This window comes from Macrotis lagotis, chromosome 2, assembly GCF_037893015.1.
Source record: "Macrotis lagotis isolate mMagLag1 chromosome 2, bilby.v1.9.chrom.fasta, whole genome shotgun sequence".
NCBI classification, from domain to species: Eukaryota; Metazoa; Chordata; class Mammalia; order Peramelemorphia; family Peramelidae; genus Macrotis; species Macrotis lagotis.
This window is the reverse complement of record NC_133659.1, coordinates 57,632,513-57,656,017: the sequence shown is the minus strand read 5'-3', so window position 1 is coordinate 57,656,017 and position 23,505 is coordinate 57,632,513. Positions and strand designations below refer to the sequence as shown.

The window sequence follows — 23,505 nt, the reverse complement described above, 5'->3', positions numbered from 1 at the left end:
AAAAACCACAAATTCTGAGATCTGTTACCCAAAATTTCAGAGGACCAAAGAAAGTTGGTAGGTGAATTGAAGGGGCTATGATGTATGTGTGTATGTGTGTATTCTACCTTGTCCATTATTGGTACTGGAGATCAGATCTTCTCCAAGTAGGTATAATGTAACTGAGAAAGATGTGAATGTATGTAAAATAAAGATATCTGAGGTTGGGGAAAGAGAGAGAGAGAGAGAGAGAGAGAGAGAGAGAGAGAGAGAGAGAGAGAGAGAGAGAGAGAGAGAGAGAGAGACAGAGAGAGAGAGACAGAGAGAGACAGAGAGACAGAGAGAGACAGAGAGAGACAGAGAGAGACAGAGAGAGACAGAGAGACAGAGAGACAGAGACAGAGACAGAGGGCAGGGGAAAGGAAGAAAGAGGAGAAAGAAGAGAGAGCATTTACAACTGAAATCCCTAAACCAAATTTCAGCAAGTGATTTCAGTCTAAAGCTTTCACATTAAGGCTTTCCACTATTAAAAAATGAGTGGAAAAATAAATTTAATCTCACTCTGTAGTCTGATATGGTTTTGCAATCATGCTAGCAGTTGAAGGAATTTGGGATTTCTAGCCTGCAGAATGGATGACTTGTGAGGAATGTTATTGAACTGTCTCCAAGTATTTGGAGGACTAACGAGTGGAAAAAGGATGAAAAGTACAGCTCAGGTGGTACTTCATTTATAAGGTGAGACCTTTTCTGATCTTCCAGCTGCTAGTGCCTTTTTCCTGAAATTTTTATGTTTTACTTTGCATGTCTAGGGTATCCCCAAACTCTTAGTACAGTTTTAAGCTTTAATAGCTTAAATTTACTATTCTTTGTCTATTTGTTTACCCTCCTTCCCTGCCCCATTCTACTCCATCCCTTGGATCCCATCTTGGGGGTTAGGGTTATTTTGTTACATCAACTATGAAAATACTGGTATTAAAGATATAGACTTTTCCATGTATGAGGAGGGCTTGTATGGACTATCATAATTGGAGTGAGGATAAAATAGAAAAAATTGAAAATGTCAAGTACTAAATGTTATTAGTATTTTAGCATTAATTAGTGGTAGTATTAGTTATAAGCTGTTAGCTTAGCATATTGTCTGACACAAAGTAGGAGTTTAATAAATGTTTATTGATTTTTATTATTTACATTATTGCTAGTATTAGTTTTCTCCTACCACTAGAGGGAGATGTAAAAATTTAAAAGAATGGAAAAGATAGTAGGAACCTCTTACCTCTCCCCACTACTCCCACCCCATAAAAAATCCACCAGAAAAACTGACTGTGAAGAAAGACATAAGCAGATATCTAATAAAAGAATTCAATTTCTTATCTCTTGAAAATCATGGAATCACAAAAATTCAGAATTGAAAGGCCCTTCAGTGATCATTTAATCCAATTCATTAAATGAGAATTTATTTTAGTCCATATTGGATAAGGAGTCATTCAGCTTTTGTTGAAGACCATTAATAGAGGACAACACATCTACTATATTCAACTGCAGTCAGTTTCACTTATGGATAGTTTTAATTTTTAGGGAGTTTTTTCCTTCTATCAAAACTACGCATTATGCCTACTTCTACCATCTGGGGTCAAACAGAATAGGTTTACTTCCTCTCCCAAATGACAGTTTTTTAAAAATCAAATTAACCAAAGATAATCTATTTTTTTTAATTTTTAAATAAAACCAAGGGGGCCAGCTAGGTGGCCCAGTGGATAGAGTGCTGGCCCTGGAGTCAGGAGGACCTGAGTTCAAATCCAGCCTCAGAGACATAATAATTACCTAACTGCAGGACCTGGGGCAAGTCATTTAACCCCACTGAATTGTAAAAACTTAAAAAAATAAAACTAGTTCTTATTTATTGGTTTAATAATTTTCTTTCTTTCTCTCCTTTGATTTTCAAAATTTCTAATTTGGTGTTTAATTGGTGATCTTTCACTTGCTCTTTTTCTAGCTTTTAAAATTGCATGCCCAATTAATTGATCTTTTTTTCCCCCTCTATTTTATTCACGTAAACCTTTAGAGATGTAAAATTTTGCCTAAGAACTGCTTTGACTGTATCCCATGACATGTATCTCATATATTGTCTCACCTTTAATGAATTTCTATGATTTGTTGCTTGACCCACTCATTCTTTAAAATTAGGCTTTTAGTTTCCAATGAACTTTTAGGCTATATTTCCATGATCATTTATTTTTTTGTAATTTTTATTGAATCATGATTTTAAAAGAATATATTTAATATTTCTGCTTTTCTGCATTTAAATGTGAGGTTAGCATGCCCTAATATATGGTCAATTTTTGTGGAAGTGCCAATATCACTGAGAAAAAGATATTTTCCTTTCTATCCCCATTTATTTTTTTTAGGTTTTTGCAAGGTGATGGGATTAAGTGGTTTGCCCAAGGCCACACTGGATTTGAACTCAGTACTCCTGACTCCAGGGCCAGTGCTCTACCCACTGTGCCACCTAGACACCCCCCCCCCCTGTTCATTTTTCTTCAGAGGTCTATCATATCTAATTCTTCTAAGATTCTGTTCTACTCCTTAACTTATTTCTTTTTTATTTTGTTGTTAGATTTATCTACTTCTGAAAGGGAGAGGTTGGGGCTCCAACTAATATAATTTTATTTCCTATGCCTTCCTGCACTTAACTTATTTTCTAAGAATTTGATTACCACTTGCAGCATATACATTTTGTATTGATTTTACCTCATTGTCTAAGGTACTTTTTGGCAAGATTCCTCATTTCTTTTAATTAGATCTATTTTTATTTTTGCTTCACCTGGGATGAGGATTGCTACCCTGTTTTTTTTCCAGTTATAGTATAATATGTTCTCTAGACTTTTACTTTTCCACTGTATATGTGTCTCTACTTCAAATGTGTTTCTTGGAAACAACATATTGTTGGATTCTAGTTTTTTATCCCTTCTGATTTTCATTTCCATTTCATGAGGGAGTTCATCCCATTCATGTTCATAATTATGAATGCCAACAATGTATTTCTCTCTATTCTATTTTCTTCCTGTTCTTCCTTTTCTCTCTCTTTCCTTTCACCCTATCCCTCCTCACTGTTTGGCTTCTGACCATCACCTACCTCAATCTACCCTCCCTTCTATCAACCCCTCCCCCCCATTCCCTTTTATTTTCCCCTTCTCCTCTTACTTCTCTATAGGGTAAGATAGAATTCTTTATCCAAAAGAATATGTTATTCTATATTTGAACTAAATCTGATAAGAATAAGGTTCAAACCCTCCCTTCTTTTCCTCCAGAATAATTCTTTCATGCCTCTTTATGTGATATTATTTACCTCATTCTGTCTCCTCCTTTCTTCTTCTCCAAGTAAAATTGTTTTTTTATACCCCAATAAAATTTTTAAAATCATCACATCAAAGTCAGCTTATACCTACAAGCTCTATTTAAGAATATACCCTGGGGTCTTGGGTGCTGATCTGGCTAACAGCCTCTGTCTTGGTATTCCAGGACACCACCTCTGCTGGGCTTTACTCCCCTTTTACCCAAGTGAGACAGACCATTCCTTAAGTCTTCCTATGTTATCTTGGACTGGAAAATTGTTTCATTTTGTTTTTGTTTTTGTTTTTATGGATTCTGTCACTCAAGAATTCTTTTATAGATTTTGTTTAATATTGTTTCTGAGAAAAACTGGGGAGAGCTCAGACACCTTACTGGTTTCTTTCAACAAATAACAGTTTTTCTAATATTTAGAGCCAGCTATTTTGCCCCTCCCCCAGTATTGATTCTAATATGACATTGACTTAAGGCTCTTCCCCTATTTGGTTGCTCTATTCAGTATGCTCTCTGGCTCATAAAGATCCTTCCTAATAGGTACTGTACAGATTTGAACTTAAGATTCCAGATGTAATTGGATCAGGATAGAGTAAAAAGGGAACATAATTTCCTTATTTCTGAAGCTATGCCAATAGCCCAAGATCTCCCAAAGTGTTATGGCTTCCAGATTACATTGTTGACTCATTTTGAACTTGAAGGTCACTGAGATCACTAGATCTTTTTCTCAGGAAATACAATCCTTAATATCCCTTCAAAACTTCTGGATGTTGAACTCTGTTTTGTCAATGTGGGGAAGTTACAGTATGGAAGCTTCTTTCAACATAGTTTTAGAAGGATGCATAGGGTGCAGAGAGTCTATATTATTTTTTGTAGGTTTTTGCAAGGCAAATGGGGTTAAGTGACTTGCCCAAGGCCACATGGCTAGGTAATTATTAAGTGTCTGAGGTCAGATTTGAACTCAGGTACTCCTGACTCCAGGGCCGGTGCTCTATCCACTGTGCCACCTAGCTGCTCTGAGTCTATATTATTTTCATGTGGTCACACAGTTAGTTAATGTAACAGGTAGGATTTGAATTCAAGTATTCCTCACTCCAAGGCTATCAATTACCTGTTAGGTAAAACTGTCAAAATAGGAAAAAGTTATCCTGGATCAGTCATTGAAAACTTGCTGTCTCTTTGTGATTTTAGCTTTGTTTTCTGGATATTCAATAAGTTCTAAAATTTAGTCAGAATTCAAAATCAACTCCTTGTTCTATACTTGTAGACCCCAGATGTTCTTCTCTTTTTGTGTTTCTCTGTCTCCTCCTCCCGTCCCCTCCTTTTCTCTGTCTTTCCATTTTTCTGTCTGTCTCTGTCTCTCCATCTTTTTGTCTCTCTCTGCCTCTGTCTTTCTGTTTCTCTGTCTCTGTCTCTGACTCTGTCTTTCTGTTTCTCTGTCTCTGTCTCTGACTCTGTCTCTCTGTTTCTCTCTCTCTCTCTTTCTCTGTCTGTCTCTAAAACTGGGACATTGTCTGCCATCTTCCAATACTCTCTTACCTCTCCCATTATCCTCAGGCTTTTAAACATCACAGACTGGTTCAATAATTACACTGGTTTGATCTTTCAAATGTAAAAGTTCATCTGAGGCTTGAACTAATCAAGGGAAACTAGGTACATTCTCACTATCACTTTAATTTATCTTGAATTTCAACTTGTTCAACATTTTTGTCTTATCATTTTCAGTCAGAGGCAGCTAAGTGGCTTATGGAGAGTTGGACCTGAAGTCCGAAAGACCTGAATGCAAATGTGACCTCAGAAACTTAATATCTCTGCGACCCTAGGCAAGTCACTTAAATACTGGCTGCCTCAATTTCTTTATTTATAAAATGGAGATAATAATAATAATAATAATAATAATAATACCCATCTCTCAGGGTTATTATGAGGATCAAATGAAATAATTACTAAAATGCTTGTTTAATAAATGCTCAGTGTTTTTCCTTTTCCCCCTTTCCTTCCCCTTAAGTTCAAAACTCATTCTTGTTAACATGGAAAGCAATAGTAAAATAACAATTAAGCTGATCTGCCTTCTGACTGTTGTAAATTAACATTATTCCAACCACCTGAGAACAGTGGTTATATACTTTCTTTCACTCTCATCTTTTATCCCATATCACAAACCTCTCCTTCCACCATATTTTGTTCTCTTTAGCTTTCCTTGCCAGCCTCAGCTCATTCTGAACTTTCACAATCCTGACATTTACTTGTAGAGGACCATAACATGCTTTTGTATTCATTCTCTGTTATCTGCCCTTTCTCCTATTTTTTGTATACAACTTTTAAAAATCTAAGTCAGTTGGTAGAGTCTCCATTTATATACATCAGAAATTTCTCCTTTCCACAGATGATGATGATGATGATGATGATGATGATGATGTTTGTCCTTTGACATCAGGGAGGTGATGCCATTGCAGCAATGAACTGGATTTGAATGAGATGGGTCTCTGCTAAGTCATCAACCTCACTTTCTCCTCCAGCGTCATCTAGATTCAGTGGCCAGATATGAATCAGGAGAACTGGAGATGGCCTTGTATGTGAGGCAATAAGAGCAGCCCAAGGTCACACAGCTAGGGAGTATCTGTCCTCCTGACCAAGGCCAGTACTCCATCCACTGCACCATCTAGCTACCCCCACAGATTATAAGATTAGAGATGACTTGGTATAAGCTAGTCCAAAAGCATTATTTTATAAAAGAACAAATTGAGACCCGGAAAGGTTAAGTTCCCAAAGTCACAGAGGATATGGTAGCACAGAGGCTAGAATTCAGACCCATGGACATGAGGCAGCTGGACTAGATGGTGCAGTGTATATAGAGTGTTGGACCAGAAGTTAGAAAATTTTGAGTTGAAATCCAGCCTCAGACACTTAATAGCTATGTGATCCTGGGCCAGTCACTTAACCTCTTTCAGTTTCCTCAACTGTAAAATTTTCTAATAAAAGTTTCTACTTCCCAGGGTTGTGATCAGGATCAAATGAGACAGTAGTTTTCAACATTCATTCATTTGCACTTTTATGAGTTCCACAATTTTTCTACCATTTTCCCTTCCTTCTCTCCCCATGGCAGCAATAAATCTGGTAAAGGATGTACATGTACTGTCATGTTTAATATATTTTCATATTAGTCAAGTTGTGAAAGAGGGGGGAGAAAACCATGAGAAAGAAAGAAAAGACATAAAAGAAAATTTTAAAAAGTGAGCATAGTATGCTTTACTCTGTTTTCAGTCTCCATAGTTTTACTTTGTTTTTGTTTTTTCTGGATGAGGATAGCATTTTCCATAGCAGATCCCTCAGGGATATCTTTGATTACTGAACTGTTGACAGGAACATCATAACTGATCCAATGAGACAGCATTTTAAAATTGTATAGTGCAGTGTATGGCACAGAGTAGGTGATTAACAAATGCTTATTTCCCCATTTCTGAACTCAACTCTAGTGCTTTCCCCTCAGTATCATATAATGTTTCCTCATCAGAGTTCTTTTTTGTCTTTAGTACTTTCCTAAGAGTTTCTTATTCCACTTGGATCTTTTTCCCCTAGAGAATTTTATTCCATGGAATTCTACTTATCTTTTCTCTGAACTTTTTTAAGTCTGTTCTGCCCAAATTCAGGGCACATATCAGGATATTCTGGAATTTTTTCTCAATTAGGTGCATGGAATATGCACTTTCCCCCCAAGGTTTCATCATTTCTCACCCCATTAGCCAATTCTTCCCTGTTGCTGAGAAATAGATCCGGAAGAGAAGGTCCATGTTTTGATTACATTTTGAAAGAAAAAAAATTGATAATATGATAGTATCAGTAACTAATGTTTACATAGCAAGAAGGAACTTTTATTATTATCCTTATTTTAAAAGGAGGAACTTGGGACACAGAGATATTAAATGGCTTGTCCAGAGACACATAGGTAGTTTCTGAGGCTACTCTGTTGATGCTGGTTTTTCATAGGGAAATGTAGATGATAAGCAGAATTTTGAAATACTTCACTAAGTAATGACTTCTTTTCCAGACTTGTGATCCCAAATCTGAATCCTGAATCCCTAATCTATTTCACATTTCTCTTCTAGTTATCAGCAATACACTCCAAGGACATTATTGCTTTTGCTCTTGCCTGCATTTAATCTTTACTCAAATGCTCTCTACATGTCCCTGTTTTTTTCCTGGTTTCTTTACAAAAACAAGCTCGGTAAATATATAAAGGAAATCTTTTTAGAAAATAAACTTCCCCTTCTCTTTTAAATTTCAAGTCTTTAAATTATAGTAACAAAACAACAGGTAAATACCTTCTTTCAAACCTTTTTAGGTATACTCCATCCCTGTTCAGGAGCCCATTATTCTAGTATTCTAGACTAATTGAGAACCAAATCTCATTTTTCGTTATCTTACCCCAAGGCTTACTTCTCAAATCTAGGTTTCTCTTATAAATCTACCTTTAATGGATACCACTAAGGTCTCAAGTTTCTTGTCCTAGACTTCATAATCTTTGGTATGTTGTTTTGTTTTGGGGTCCATTCTGCCTATATGATCTATGCCCAGTAATTTAGCAGAAGTGAGTGGTAGCTATTCATATTTTCCCTCCAAATTCTGGGGAGTGAGTCTCTTACATGCCTTTTTTACATACCCCAGGAATCCAGAAGACCTCTTTGTTGTGGTTATCAGAATATCAATGATCTACTTCAAAAGCTTTAGGCATATTAAGTATACTTTTTAATCATTATTTCTCACTTCTTTTTTTCTCTTACTGCATGGTTCTTTATTTGAATTTTTAAAACTTTTTCTCCTTTTCTCCCTACCTCCCTCTCACCTTCCCTTCCTCCCTTGCTCCCTCCTTCCCTTTCTCCCTCCCTCCCTTCTTCCCTTCCTTCCTTCCTTCCTTCCTTCCTTCCTTCCTTCCTTCCTTCCTTCCTTCCTTCCTTCCTTCTTTCCCTCTTTCCATCACTTTATCGTTCTTGATGTGATAAAGTATGTAGAGGTGTTTCTCAAATTTATTCACTTTCTCTTCTAACATGGAGAGTGACCTGCACTTTGGACATGGGTAGTAACATTAGTATTTTCAATACAAGCCACTGCTTAATTCTCCCTGTACTTTACATGAAGAGGAATGAGGAGGGTTGGGGGAGATATAATGAGTCTGATAATATATTAAGTAGGGTAGTGTAGTAAAGGAGAAAAATCACTGGGCTTGGTATGAGAAGACCTGAATCTGGTTCTGCTGTGTATTCAGTACATAGACATCTTTGGTTAACTCATTCTATATCCTGAGTCTTAGTTTACTCATCTTAAAAATGGTCATGGGCTAAATGATCTCTCAAATTCTTTCCATCTCTAAATCATATGATCCCAAGAAGTAAAGTGAAGGGAATTTAAATTCCTCATGGGAAAGGATGTTTTCCTCCTAATTCAACACAGCACTTAGTACAACACACACACACACACACACACACACACACACAATAAGCAGTATTTTATTGATCTTTTGAATGTTTTAGCCTATCAGTAGTAATTCTTATAACAATTATTAGCATTAATATAGCTATTTAAGCTTTGTAAGGCACATTACAAATATTATTCCATAAGATTCTCACAAGAACCCTGGGCAGTCGGTGCTGTTATCATTTCCAGTTTACAAATGAAAAAACAAAAGCAGAAAGAGGTTAAGTGACTTGAATGTGATTACTCAGTAAGTTTGAGGTCAAATTTGAGCTCAGGTCTTCCTGACTTCAGTTCTGATGGTCTTTCCACTTCCCTACCTCACTGCCTAGGATGGGAAGAATAAGGTACAGAAGTCACACTGAATCTGGTTATTGTGCACTTGAGAAAGTAATACATTCAAGGGACCTCCCTGGGGGTCTGTGTGACTCATTTTCCTCATCTGAAAAATGATGGAATTAGGCTCAGTGAACTAGATGGTCTCTAAGGTCTTATATCACACTTGTATCATGATTTACAATTTTCCCAAGGAATTAGGATTTATCTCCAAATGATAAATAACTACATTAAAAACAAACACGTGAACCCTGACATTTTAGAACTCTGCCACTAGTTTAAGGACAGCGTTGGAGCTACATCCCGAGCTCCTCAATCTAAAGTCTCTATTATAAAAGAGAAAATAGAAATAAATAAACAGCAACAGCCAAAGGGTGAGGTGAAATTCTTATTTTTGTATTTATATATCTATATATGTTACTATATGTGCATATACACATACATGTATATGTACGCACACACACATTATATATATATTTATATATAGATAGATTTAAGACTAAGAGATATATAAATTATCTAGTCCAATGTGCTCATTTTACAGATGAGAAAACTGAGATGACTTGCCCAAGGTCATAAATCCAGCAAGAATCTTGACCCATCTTTTCCAGTTCCAATCCTTTTCCATAGCTCTATTTCACATCCTGTTTCAGTGTGTCTCTATTGGGAAAACCTATTGGTAAAATATAGTAACCCTGCCCATCACTCCAGAGTTAGGCAGGAAAGGGTGTATGGAGAACTTCAGTAGAGGAACTTTTCCAAGACAAAGTGATTTTTACAAAGCCTTGGGAAATCAGGGAGCCTTTAATTACAACTGCCTCACGAGCAGGATTTGAAAAGGAGTGGGAGGCTCATGGAAACCTTAATTGCTTAGAAAAGTTAAGAGGAGAAATATGACAGAAGTAATGGGTCTGTGTGTGTGTGTCACGTCTGATTTGTCATTTTTTGAGACAGGTACTCTGCCTCCTGTCTTCCTAGAGCTCAAAGAAAGAGATACTATAGCTTTCAAGGTGAAGAGACCTTTCTAAGTTAAGAAATGGGGTCCAAAGGTCTAGAATCATTTTTCCAGGCCAAAAAAAAAATCCATCATAAGTTATTATCATTGGCACAAATAAGAACCCAAATAAAAAGCATCTCCAAAGTGGCCACAATGGGTAAGATGTTCTTTTGGGTGAGCATGGAGTCAGGCTGCAGTGTTAAGCCCTTTTGGTCTTTTAGAAAACTGAAAAAGTCCTTCTTAACTTTCTTCCAGTTCTGAATGCTTTTTTTTCTATTTTTTTCTTGCATAGATGTGCATTTCTTTGAAAAAATTGGGATGATAATGATACCTATACTATTTGTTTCTGTGAGCCAAGCACCTCTGGGTTCGGAGAGTGTCTTTGTGGGCGTGAGGTTGGGTGGGTCCTTAAGATTGATGCTGTACACAGGAAAGCATGATAAATGAGAGCCCATTAGTAGGATGCTGGCCTATTGAAATTGTTGAATTTTGAAGGCATTTGGGAAAAATTGTAAATCATGATATAAGCAGGGCACAACAGACAAATGTCAAGAGAGAAAGGGAAAATGTTTATTGCTAAAAATAAAAACAGCTCAAGAGCCAACAACAACAAAAAAAATGGAGTTGTAAACCGAAGAACATGCAGTCATTCCTGTCTGACAAAGCAGGGAAAGGGCAAGAGTTAAGGATGAGGTTTTTAGCATCTTTATATTAGAGAAAGATCATGTAAGAAAGAAGTTAACAATTTAAGATTTGCTGCTTTAAAATTGTTTTGCGAATCAGTACCTTATTTCAGCCTCTCAACTCTCTAGGACATAAGAACTGTAGGAGTTATTATCATTCCCATTTGATAGAGGCAGAAACTGAGATCAGAGGGAGTAGAAAATGTCTGGGATCACACAGTAAGTGCTGAAAGCAGAATTCAAACCCAGGTTTCCTAAGTTTGATCTTAATTATTCCTGACTATCTGATTTATATTTAGCTCTCTGACTGTTATAGAATTCAAATTCAACAAAAAAGAAGTTTGTACACTGTTAGGTCAAAATTATCAATTTTATTGGCTAGCATCTAGTAGAAAATAGGCCAGAGAATCCTTAAATAATATGATCATCTCTCTCTCTCTCTCTCTCTCTCTCTCTCTCTCATTTACATATAAGTATACACAAAGAGCTGAAATATAAAATACAACCCATATATATACATGTGTATGAACACACATGTATGCATACACATGTTCAGGTGCTACAAAATTTTTTTTCAGACAACTTTCTATTTTCTATTGACTTATAAATTTCCATCCAGGTAGATTATGAAAATTTCTTCATGGCACTGCTCATTGGAATGAGATCAATTTCTATTTAGAAGTGACCTATTGTTCATATTGTTATACAAATAGACAAAGAAGATATTGACTCTGATTATTACCATTTTTAGAGAAGTTTAATAAATATAAAACAATCACAACTCTGAGGATGTCAAAAGCATCCAGAAAATGTATTCACCAAAAATATTTCCTTTCCTTTTCAATGGCAAGCCATGGCAGCAAAAAGCAACATAGGTTAAATAATAATATCTAACATTTATACATTGCTTACTATGTGCAAAGCATCATGTTAAATACTTTATAAATATTACCTCATTTGATCCTGACAACAACCCTGGAATATTAGGTGAATATAATGTAATTTTCAAAAGATCTTGCAGGAACAGTATGGAAGATCAGAAATGTATTTCCTACCAAAATATCAGAAAAGTTGTAGAAGAGAAAACAAATGTGCAGCAAACCCAACTAGACATGAAACCCAACTAGCCCAGATCATCCTGAGATTATTTCCAGAGGAAACTGGACAAAGGACAAGAATAGATAAGAAATGGAACAAATGAAACAATAAACTATTCTGAGGGAGAAAAGAGGCAGGTCAAACGAGTATCATTGCCTTGACCTCTACTAACCCTCAGATTCTGATAGTGTTCAGGAATGCAGGAATGTCACTCCTTAACCTCAGCTCCCATTTTCTCTTCTTCCCCTACTCCTAGCCCTATTTCTAGCTAAGGTCCTGCCGCCATCATTGAGAAGAGAGTCGCTGTGAAGAAAAGTCCAATCTTTGTCATCACTATCAACAATGAACTACTAATTGACTGCTACTGATGTGTATCTAAGCCCAAGAACTTCTGGAGGGTCAGCACACTTAGGACAGATCAGCAGTTCATCTTACAGCCCAGTGTCCATCGCATCATCTGGGGAAGGAACTCTTGGGAAGATATGATTTGGTAACTGCTTATGAGAGCTCTACAACTCTTCTTCTATAGGCAGCAGCAATTACTGAAGAGCAGAAAAATAAAGTTCTCACCCCAAAGCTCTTGGCATCAACATCAGAAGTGGATATGACTAAAGAGGATGTGATACAATCTGATTTCTTGTTGTTACACCCTAAAGACTTTTTTTATCTGATTTGCATCTAAAATCTCATAATTATTAGATCCCATAAAAGAATGGGAGTTTCTTGAGAGTAGGAATTGTCTTGTATTTCTATTTATATCCATAGAAATGAGCCCATAGTAAAGTAGCACAAAGTAATAAATGCTTTTTACTCATCTGTCCATCCATCCATCCATCCATCCATCCATCCATCCGTTCATTTTTATAGTGAAATTATTCTTATTATTGATAATAGAAGAGTCACTACATTTAGGCCTAGTTTGTATGAGAAACATTAATCACAATTCAGGGAAAATAGAAGTGAGCTTGGACTAGCAGGACATGATTTAGGGTCCTAGCTCTATTACTTGCCTTTGGTTGTCCTTTGTTCTTGAAGAAAACCAAAATGACATCACTATGTTGGGGTCAAAATACAGTGTGTCTGACTATAGCTAATCAGAACAATATGAGCATGGAAAGCTTTACCATAGGTTGGGCACAAAGAGTCCGTATTACTCATTATGACCTTGGTCAAGTTACTAACCCTCTCTGGTATTCAGTTTTCTCTTCTGTAAAGTGTGAGGGTTAGCCAAGATTACCTTTCAGACCTCTTCCAGCTCTCAATCTATGCTCCTATGATATATTATTTAAGGAACTGGAAAAGGCACTCAAAGAAATGAAATCAGAAAGAGAGGCTGAGTCAGATCAAACACATACTGAGAGGGAATTCTTAGTGAAGGTAATGTAAAGGCCACCAGGAATTGATTTTTGAAGAGGGAAAATTATAAAAAGTATGAAAACATCATCAGACAGCATTAAAAAAAACTCCATTCTACCAAAAATTAGTTTTTTTTATTTTATTACAAAAAGCATTAGACTCATTAGAGCAACTGACATTAAAGTATCTTCTCAAATAAAGTGTCTCTCATACATTGGTTAAAACCATCGACGATTTCTTGATGTAATGACAGAGGTAGTTTTGTTTAGTTATTCTGTTTACCAATATAAAGTAGAATGTAAAACTAAGGTTTTTAAAGGGGTAAGATCATTTTAAATATTTTTAAGTGCTTAGTATTATGACTTGCACACAATAAATGATCATTGAGTAAGTCACTTAAAGAATTAAAACAGTATGATTTTTACTTATCAAAGGTAATCCCAGCACCATAGAGGTAGGTAATATTCAAGTGGAAGAGGGATTCCTTTAGGATGGTGGGGTTTTTTAGTTTGTCCCATTACTATGTTGTGCTGCTCTGGAATACTAACCAGCTATTCAGTGATTTAAGTGACCAGTCAGATTATTACCAGAGATAACTTACCCTCAAGAAAAAGAATAAGATGTTACAAATGCTATGGATGCCCAGAAAAGGAGTTGGGAAACTCATGTTGATTGGTAAGAACCAGTTAGACAATCGTCCTTTTGCATGAGATATCTGCTAAATAATAAAGGAAATAAGGAAAGGCCACAAATATTTTTAAAAAGACTATTTGTAAAATGACACGAAAGAGAATTACGTAGAAAGAGAAGATGTAGATAGTGATCTACCCTGCTGTAGGAAGTCTCCGTGACTATGGCCTTATAGGTAGGCAAAAGCATAAATATTAACTAGCCAGTAAATATTAACTAGAAAGGTATTCCCTAATCCAGTGGAGGATGTACCAAATCCAAGAAATGAGGATTCCATAATGATAATGACATTTTTCAAATAGTCCTATTTGCTATGATAGTGTGCTGATTGTATCTAACCCTGGGATGCTACCTAAACTCCTCAGTGAAATGTGGCCATTCAAAGGAAAATCAACCTAATAATTTGCCTAGGGGGAAAAAACGTAGACGAGAACAATTGTTCTCATAATGACATGTACAGGATTTAGAATAAGAATTACAGTAGGGCAGTGAACTGGATCAAGAGTAAAATAGGAAGAGAAGGCCAGACTATAGCTAGGTTATTGTGTGATGCTTTGAGTTATCCCAAGCAGCATGCTATTTGTAAAGCACATTATTTTTTAGCATTTTTATTACCTTGGTAATGTCATATTCTTTTATATCATTGGAAAATAAAAATCACAGATCAAAATTGCAAATGGAACAAAGAACCATTGAAAGACAAATAATAGATTGTAAGTAGACTCTGATATGTTACAAGAGAGCTTGTACTTGCAAAATGTATGAAGACGATGGATGATAAGAAAAGGAATTAGGAAACATGTAGTAAGAACAAGGAAGAGCTGTTGGACATACCCCATATTGCAAAAGACATTCATTAAATAATAAAAGATCCAGGAAAAGGCCTCTAGGATTTAAAAAAAATTATGTAGGTTTATAAAATTATAAAGAGAATTATATAGAAAGAGAAGATATAGAAAGGTTGTGATCTACCCTGCTGTAGGAAGTCCCCATAGCCATGGACTTATAGGTAAGGAAAAGCATAAATACCAGCTTGCTAGTAAATATTTATTAAAAAGGTATTTCCCTAATCTCATGGAGGATATGCAAAGTCCAAAGAAGGTCAATTCCATCTTGATGATCATGTTTTTCAAATTTTTAAGGGATAGTCCTATTTGCTAAGATATTATGCTGATTGTATCTAACTCTGGGTCGCTATCTATACTCCTCAGTGAAATAAGTGGCCAATCAAAGTAAAATCAGTCTAGTAATTTATTCAAGAAAAAAAATCAAGTGGATAAAGAATACAATTGTACTCATAATGGCATAGACAGGATTTGGAACAAGGACTACAGAATGACAGTGAACTGGATCCAGAATGGGACAGGAAAAGGAAGCTAGACTGTAGCTGTGATATTGTGTGATGTTTTGAGTTATCCTATGTAGCATCCTGTCTCCAAAACACATTTTTTAGCATTTGCCATATTCTTGCATATCACTGGAAGTCAAAATCATAGAAAGATCAAAGTTTCAAATGACATAAAGAACAATTGAAAGATGAAGAATGACTGTAAGTAGACTGTTGTACCTTACAAGAGATGGATTTTATTTGAGAAATGGAATAAGACAATATCAAGGCTATGGATTACAAGAAAGGGAATGGGGAAACTCATATAGTGAGAACAATGGATAACAGGTTGGACAGCTTCATATTGTATGAGGTATTCACTCAATAATAAAAATTCCAAGAAAAGTCCATAGTTGCTAATGTTGACCCTCTCATTCTGGAAAGTTTAAAATAAATTCAGTGTCTTCTGGCAGGGAAATGAGTGAACCATTTAGAAAATATTCTATTACAACTTATTTTTTTATCTTTTCTATTCTTTAATTATATATTTATTTTTGCAAAAATGATGTTTTTTATACAGTACTAAAATATTCTTGTTTAAGAGTAAACATAATACCCCCCCAAATATAGATCCTCATGAGCAATAAAATAAAGGAAAGAGAAAAAAATAAGAAATAAAAAATGTGCTTCAGTCTGTGTTCCAACACCACCAGCTCTGTCACAGGTGGATCACATTCTTTATGGTAAGTCTATCACAAAAGCTACTTCCATATTTTTCCACCATTGGCATTGCTGATTGCACCTCCCTCCATACCTCCCCACTACCATATACTACATTTTCTCTCTCCTTTAAAACTGTCTCTCTTCTTAAATGTGTTGTAGGATAGCTGAGTGGTGAGCAGACTGATCACCAGCCCTGGGGCCAAGAGATCCCAAGCCCATACCACCCCTAAGGCCCAGCAACTATCTGGCCCTGTGGGCTTGGACAGGCCATCTAATCCTAGCCCCTTGCAAGAAGTAAAAAAAAGAAAATATGTTATATCTGATCACTCTCCTCCATAGTCCACCCTCTCCTCCATCACTCACATCCCCCCCCTTCCCCCTGTCCCCCTTCTCTCCTTTTTACTCTAGATGTCTATACCCCATTAAGTATATATATGGTGTTTCCTCTCCAAGTCACTTCTAATGAGAGCAAAGGTTCCCTCATTCCCCCTCGCCTTCCCCCCTTCCATATCATTGCAATAGCTCATTGTAATTAAAAATATCTTATTATATGAAATATCTTAGCCTATTCCACCTCTCCTTTTTCTTATTCCCATTATATTTCCCTTTTAGCCATTGACTCCATCTTTGCAATATATTATATCTTCAAACTCAGCTCTCTCCTGTGCTTCATCTATAAAAGCTCCTTCTACCTGCCCTATTAAATGAAAAGTTTCCTATGAGTATTATCAATATCATTTTTCTATGCAGGAATACATGCAGTTCATCATTAAGTTCCTCATATTTTACCCTTCTCCTTCACTCTCTATATTTCACCTGAGTTCTATATTTGAAGATCAAACTTTCTGTTCAGCTCTGGTTGTTTCAACAAGAACATTTGAAATTTCCTTGGTTCATTGAAAGTTCATCTTTTTCCCTGGAAGAGGATGTTCAGTTTTGTTGGGTAGTTGATTCTTGGTTGCATTCCAAGCTCTTCTGTCTTCCAGAATATTATATTCCAAGTCCTAAAATCCATTAATGTAGTTGCTGTGAAGCCTTGTGTGATCCTGACTGCAGTTCCACGATATTTGAATTGTGTCCTTCTGGTTGCTTGTAATATTTTCTCTTTGACTTGGGAGTTCTGAAACTTGGCTATAATATTCCTGGGGATTGTTTTTTTTTGGATCTCATTCCAGGGGAGATCAGTGGATTCTCTCAATTTCTATTTTGCCTTCTGCTTCTAAGCTATCTGGGCAATTTTCCTGTAGGAATTCTTAGAAATGATGTCAAGGCTCTTTTCCTGATCATGACTTTCAGGTATCCCAATAATTTTTACATTATCTTTCCTGAATCTGTTTACCAGATCAGTTGTTTTTTCAATGAGATATTTCACACTTTCTTCTAGTTTTTTTATTCTTTTAGTGTGCAAGTATTGTGTCTTGATTTCTCATAAAGTCAACAGCTTCCTTTAGCTCCATTCTACATCTGAAGGAGTTGTTTTTCTTAGAAAACTTTCTTATCTCTTTTCCCATCTGGCCAATTCTTCTCCTCAATAACTTTTTGAACTGTTTTATCCATTTGATTTATGCTGGTTTTTAACATAGTATTTTCTTCAGCATTTTTTAGATCTCCTTGACTAAGCTGCTGTCTTCTTTTTCTTGTTTTTCCTGCATCTCTCTCATTTCTTTTCCCAATTTTTCTTCTATCTCCCTTACTTGATTTTCAAAATCTTTTTTGAGCTCAGTCATAGCCTGAGCCCAATTTCTGTTTTTCTTGGAGTCTTTAGATGCAGAAGATTGTACTTCCTCATCTTCATATTGAGTATTTTGATCCTTTTTGGGATCATAGACAATGTATTTCTCAATGGTGTTCCTCTTTTTTTCCTGTTTACTCATTTCCCCAGCCTGTGCCTGGTTTTGAGGTGCTTCCTGAACTTTTGAGTATTATTGAGACACCCTCCCCCACTAGGATCTCAGTGTTTGAAGCTCTGTCTTCCCTCCTGGTCTGTGAATGACCACAAGCGCACCCCTGTGCCACAGGGCTGAGGTGGGGGGGGGCTAGACTGTGATCAGTATCTGAATTTGCAGAGCCCTAGAGTCTTTTCTAGGTACATAGGACAGACATTGGAAGTCTCTCTCCACTCCCCTACCTTTGGTAGGCTGAGCACTCACGAGTTCGTTGCCTGGGGGCTCCTGCTTACCGGATCTGCCTGCTTCCTTTCCTGGATATGGGCTGCTGGGGCCACAGCTGCTTGCTGAGTGATCTGAGGGCTGGGCTTCACATGCTTGCTATGGCAGAGGTCTCTGGTCTGATCTTTCAAGTTGAGCCCAGTGCTCCCCAGGTGTAGGTCAGGAAACTGCCCCTGCTGCTGTGAACCTGCCCTGGGGCTGCCTCTAGGAGGCTGAAGTTCCTTCACTCTTGCAGGCTGCCTCTCTAATCCATTGGAGCAGAGCCTTTCCACTATTTTCTAGATTACCTTGGTCTGGAGAATTGTCTTACTGGATCCCTCTATGGGCTCTGTCTCTTGAAAATTTAGTTAAGAGTCATAATTTTGTGATTTCTGAAATATTATGGAGAGAACACCTAAAAGAGGCTCTTCTCCTGTCACCATCTTAGTTCTGCCCTCTATTACAACAATTACAACTTATTAAAATTTTTAAAAAAGTTTTCCTCTTAAATGGATAAAATCAATAATCTAGAAAATTCTTTTATATAAAATGGCTTACTAACCCATTATTTTTATTAAATGATGCATCACTCTAGCTATATTTCTGTAGCAGGAACAATTATACAGAGTATCCCAAGTTTTAGCTTAAAATTGCACTAAGATTTTTGGGACAGCCTGTATTTTGCAAGAGTGAGAGAATGGCTTATTTTTCTTAACATGACTCAGTAATAATAATTATAAAATAATTTTGATCTGGAATATAAAAACCATAGCTTCAATCTCAGATAATAATAATAATAATAATAATAATATCAATTATTGACATTTGAATGGTGATTGAAGAATTAGGACTACTAAAGAACATTGAAGGACAAAGGATGATTGAAGGTTTGCAATGCCTATTCATTATCCCATTTGAGGGTCTTAGCTCTGTATGTTAAGGACTATCAGTATTGTTTTCTCTATTGTACAGATGAGAGAACTGAGGCTTATAAGGGTTAAATAAGCTATTTTCAGTCATAAACCAGCTCTTCCTGGTGCTAGGTTCATCATTCTGTCTAATGTGTTACATTAGGGAAGTAAAATAATCTACTTCCATGAAGTCCTGTTCAGCATGGTTTCCACTAATTTCACTGTCTTCATCTAAGTTCTTGCCTATGTAGAATGTGAGGATATTGGTTAGGTAGGATAATAGAAATAGTCTGAAATGAAATCACTTTCATTCTTCCCCCACTACCTGAAACAAACCCAACAGGTCCTTGGAGGTTGTGTCCTACTGAATTGTATAATCTCATTCCAATCTAAAAAAGAATATTTGCAAATTATCTTTCCTTATGCTTGTTTTCCAATATGAATGTGCAGATTTGTGACTTGATGACAGTAGTGTGATAGGTGATGCTGAAGTGGTCTAATTTCTCTCATTCTACGTTCTCAGGGTGAAAGAGGTTTTAGTTCCTGAAAATTTTTCTTTGTGCTTTAAAGTTGATCTAGCAGTAGGAGGTAGCCAGACCACCAAGCTTTCTGGTAACCTTAGCAACCATAGAAAGGCCTCCTCTTCTGACCTTTCCCAGAGCTTTAAACCCTCCAACTTCTTCCATATTAAAAATAAGAATTCTTCTGAGAGATACACTCCTCACCCATGAAGGCCATCTCTTCATCTCTAGCTATCCTTGCCTTCAAGCACAATAACTGGAACCCTGAGTGCCAGGAAGAAAGTTTCAGAGAAAAGGAAAAGATCAGAAAACTTCAGCTTAGTGATCAGTAGAATTGAGAGTCCATGGTCTCTGTCATAGAAGAAACTTTGCTTTTGCAGAATTTATAAGTAATGGAAGGGAAAAGACTGAAGAAAGACAGAGTCAACTCTTCCTTGTAAGGAACCTCACAGTTGTGAGGCCTAAGAGCCAGGACAGTATAGGAAGGACTTAATTAGGGAGAGACAGTTTGGGAAGGGAGAGGAAGGCAAATGGAAGTGGAGAAAAATTTTTATCGGCAACTTGAAGGTGGTCAAACAGTCATTCATTAAGCATTAAATACAAATATGTTCCAGTGATAAGTCCTGTGGATAAAAAGAAAGCCAAAAGATAATTCCCTGCTTTCAGGGCCTTTACAGACTAATGGGCTATGTTTAAGAGGGATAAGGCATCAATTTGATATAAATACCATTGGATCATGACCCAGGATTTGATATGGAGGGAACATATCATAGTGAAGGAGCCACTGAGATGAAGAACTGGCAGATGGAACCAGGGATGAAAGATTGTCAAGACTTAGAACTCTAATTCAATGGCCCATACTCAGCACCATTAGATCTTAACCGTGAACATGAACATGGGAGGAGCAACTAGTTTTCTTAACTGTCTTGAATCAGTGAAAATTGAATGTGATTCAGCCAACTAGTATGAAATTGATAAGAGCATGAAACCAAAAGATGACTTCGCTCTGCATGTAAGACACCCTGAGGGAGAGTACTGAAACCAATGTCCAGGTTTCTTGGCCATTTGATTCAAGACATTTTAACATAGTCTAAGCCTTCCTGATGAAGTATGGCAAATATGTTACAAGGACTTGAATTCCCATGTGACTTAATTCAATTGACCTTGACTTGGCCTTGACAATCAATTTGGCAGATAGTCTCAAATGGATGAGGAAAGGAGGATTTTCCTGAAGTAGAGGTCCAAGTCAGAACACTAGTGCTCCTCTTTTGTTCAACAAAGAGCAGGACCTCAAGTCAATTAGAGACAGTATGATACAATGGAATTCAAGTCAACAAATGTTTTATGTGTTTGTTTTAAGCACTGGACAGAAAAGCTACAACATTATAATGAAGGAGAAAATATATGAACATAAATGTCTAAATAAAAGATATAAAGGATAAGTTGAAGGTAATCAAGGGAGAACAGACATTGTCATTAAAGAAAACTGAGAAAGATGTCTTGAGAAAGGTCAAATTTTAGCTGAGATTTGAATCTAGGAGGCAGAGATGAAGATGAAAAGAATTTTAGGCATGAGGGACAGTCAGTGAAAATTCATGAGTTAGTTGGGAGATGGAATGTCTTATGATAAAAATAGTAAGGGGCCTAGCATCACTTAATTGTAGAAGGCAGTAAGATCTGGGAAGGTAAGAGGGAGATATGCTATGAAAGGCTGACATGGTCAATCCAGTGCTTTAGAAAGATCATTTTGCTAGCTGAATGGAGGGTGGATTGGAGTGAGAAGAGAGGAAACAGGAGACAAATCAGTTTACTAGTGCAATAATCCAAGCATGGTGTGATGAGGGCTGGTGTCAAGGTATCAGAGAAGAGAAGTATTCAAGAGATTTTGTAAAGGTAGAATTGACAATGGAAATAATATGGAACTTAGAATTGCAAATTTGTTTTCAAGACTTGGTTTTGTCACTTACCACCTATGTGATTTTGGTTAAGTCTTATTTTGAGTTTTAGCTTGCTTATCTGTAAATGAGTAATAATAATAATAATAATAATTTCACTACTTGTTTTATGTGAAAACCAAATGAGTTTCAGAAATAAATCACAAAATATTTATTAGATACCTACTACATATAAACTTGGGGCAAAGGAAAGATTGATACCAAATTCTCTAAGAAAATTTGATGGAGGAAAATCACTGATCACTAAAAGAAACAGAGAAGGTTTCCCGAAGGAAGTGGCAGTTGAGGGAAAAGTCATTTTAAACTATGAATGAATTAAAAAGCATTGTTTATATGCTTGGAACTGTTAGGCTCTGGGGATGTGAATACAAGAAGACAGATTACCTGGGTCCAAGGAATTTACATTCCAATAGAAGAAGTCAATAGATACAGAGCTAGAAAGGGGTAGGGTGGGAATGATGGGGATGTAGACCAGAGATATCTGAAAAGTGATGAGCAAATGATATCTGAGATGGGCAATGTAGGGTTAAAGTTTACCAATCTGAGCCCAGGGTCCCAGGGGTGGAGATCTGGAAGGAGCTGGAGGAGAATTAGGCTGAAATTCTAGGTAAAACTATAAGCTATTTAAAATCTGAAAATAAACAAAATGAGCCTATTGCAACCCAGGCTTGAATCTTTTTCTCCGACCTTTTTGAATATCTCTTCTAGTTAGATGCCAGCAGTAAAGAGCTGGGTTCACCACTTTGCACAGAATATCTCTTAAAATCACAGACTTTGAGCAGGAAGGACTTTTAGAGGTCATGTAATCAAACCCTCTCATTTTATGAATGAGGAAGCAGTGATGCATGATAGAAAAATAAAAGAGAAAGAAATTATGAACTAGGAGAATTTTAAGATTTTATATTTAGAGCTAGAAAGTACATTGGGCATTACTGAGTCCAGAACCCTCATCTTATAGCTGAGGAAATAGACTTAGAGGAGTTAAATGACTTACCTGGGGTCATATGACAAGGAAGTGTCTGAGGCAGGATTTGAACCCAGGGATTTGGGACTCCAAGCCCCAAATTCTATTTATTCCACCAAGGCAATTCCTTAAGCTGAGAAATAGTTGATTTTATTTTAAATAAGACTTGATTTCAAACTCTTTGCTTTAGGAAAAGAAGGAAGAGGAGAAAGGAGGAAGAGGAGGAAAAGGAAGGAGAAAAGAAAGATTTATGTGAGTTTGTGAGTTACCCAAGGTCACACAGTAGTAAATAGTAGAGTTTAGAATGCAAAATCTCTGACTTCATATCCAGTGACCTATCATATCCAGTGACTTTATCATTATGGAATATTGATTGGAGTCACAAAATAACTTAAAAGCAATCTTAATCCTATTTCTGTTTTGCTTTCTAGGTTCTCTTTCAGTGCTATATCCACCTGGAGCCAAGTCTTCAAAATTAGATTACTTCAGCTAATCAAAACTCAGCTATGGGATTGGTATAGGTTATATTTTGACTCCAGTCCTTTAAAATCTTCTACAACAGGGATGGTGAACATCTGGGGCCCTGGACCATTTGGGCTGGTGCTGCCATGGCAACCATGGGGGGGGCTTGAAATTCAATAAATCTAGGAACTTTTTAGGGGTGAATTAATTAAATGGTTGACCAAATATAACAGGTGAATGCTGTTAAAATTCTCCAAATGGCCTTTGGCAGTAACTCAAGAGGAATTCTGCTAAGATTGTCACCATGCCCTTATTCTGTGGATGAACCCAACTTAGACCCTGAACCAAACAGATTAGTGAATTTTGATTCTTATAGTTGGTACAGCCACAGACCAGTAGCCCTATAACATGGCTCTCCTCAGCCAGGATGACTCCTTGGAACCTAGATAAAGAGGCTATGTTGGTTCTGCTTCTGATTTACTCTGGTTCTAAAAAAATGTCTAGGAGATGCAGATTCTGACAAACTGGATATGAGGCTGACTTGG

The 23,505-nt window shown here is 36.7% G+C and overlaps 1 long non-coding RNA gene across 3 annotated transcripts in view; it reads left to right on the top strand.

The window, feature by feature from the left end:
• LOC141511014 (uncharacterized) overlaps nt 1–12,718 on the top strand; it is a 64,207-nt gene extending 51,489 nt beyond the window's left edge. For all 3 annotated transcript variants that reach the window (XR_012475240.1, XR_012475242.1, XR_012475239.1), the window contains one exon: nt 12,161–12,718. This is a non-coding gene — a long non-coding RNA (uncharacterized LOC141511014). The remainder of the gene's footprint in view (nt 1–12,160) is intronic.
• Nucleotides 12,719–23,505: the final 10,787 nt, after the last annotated feature.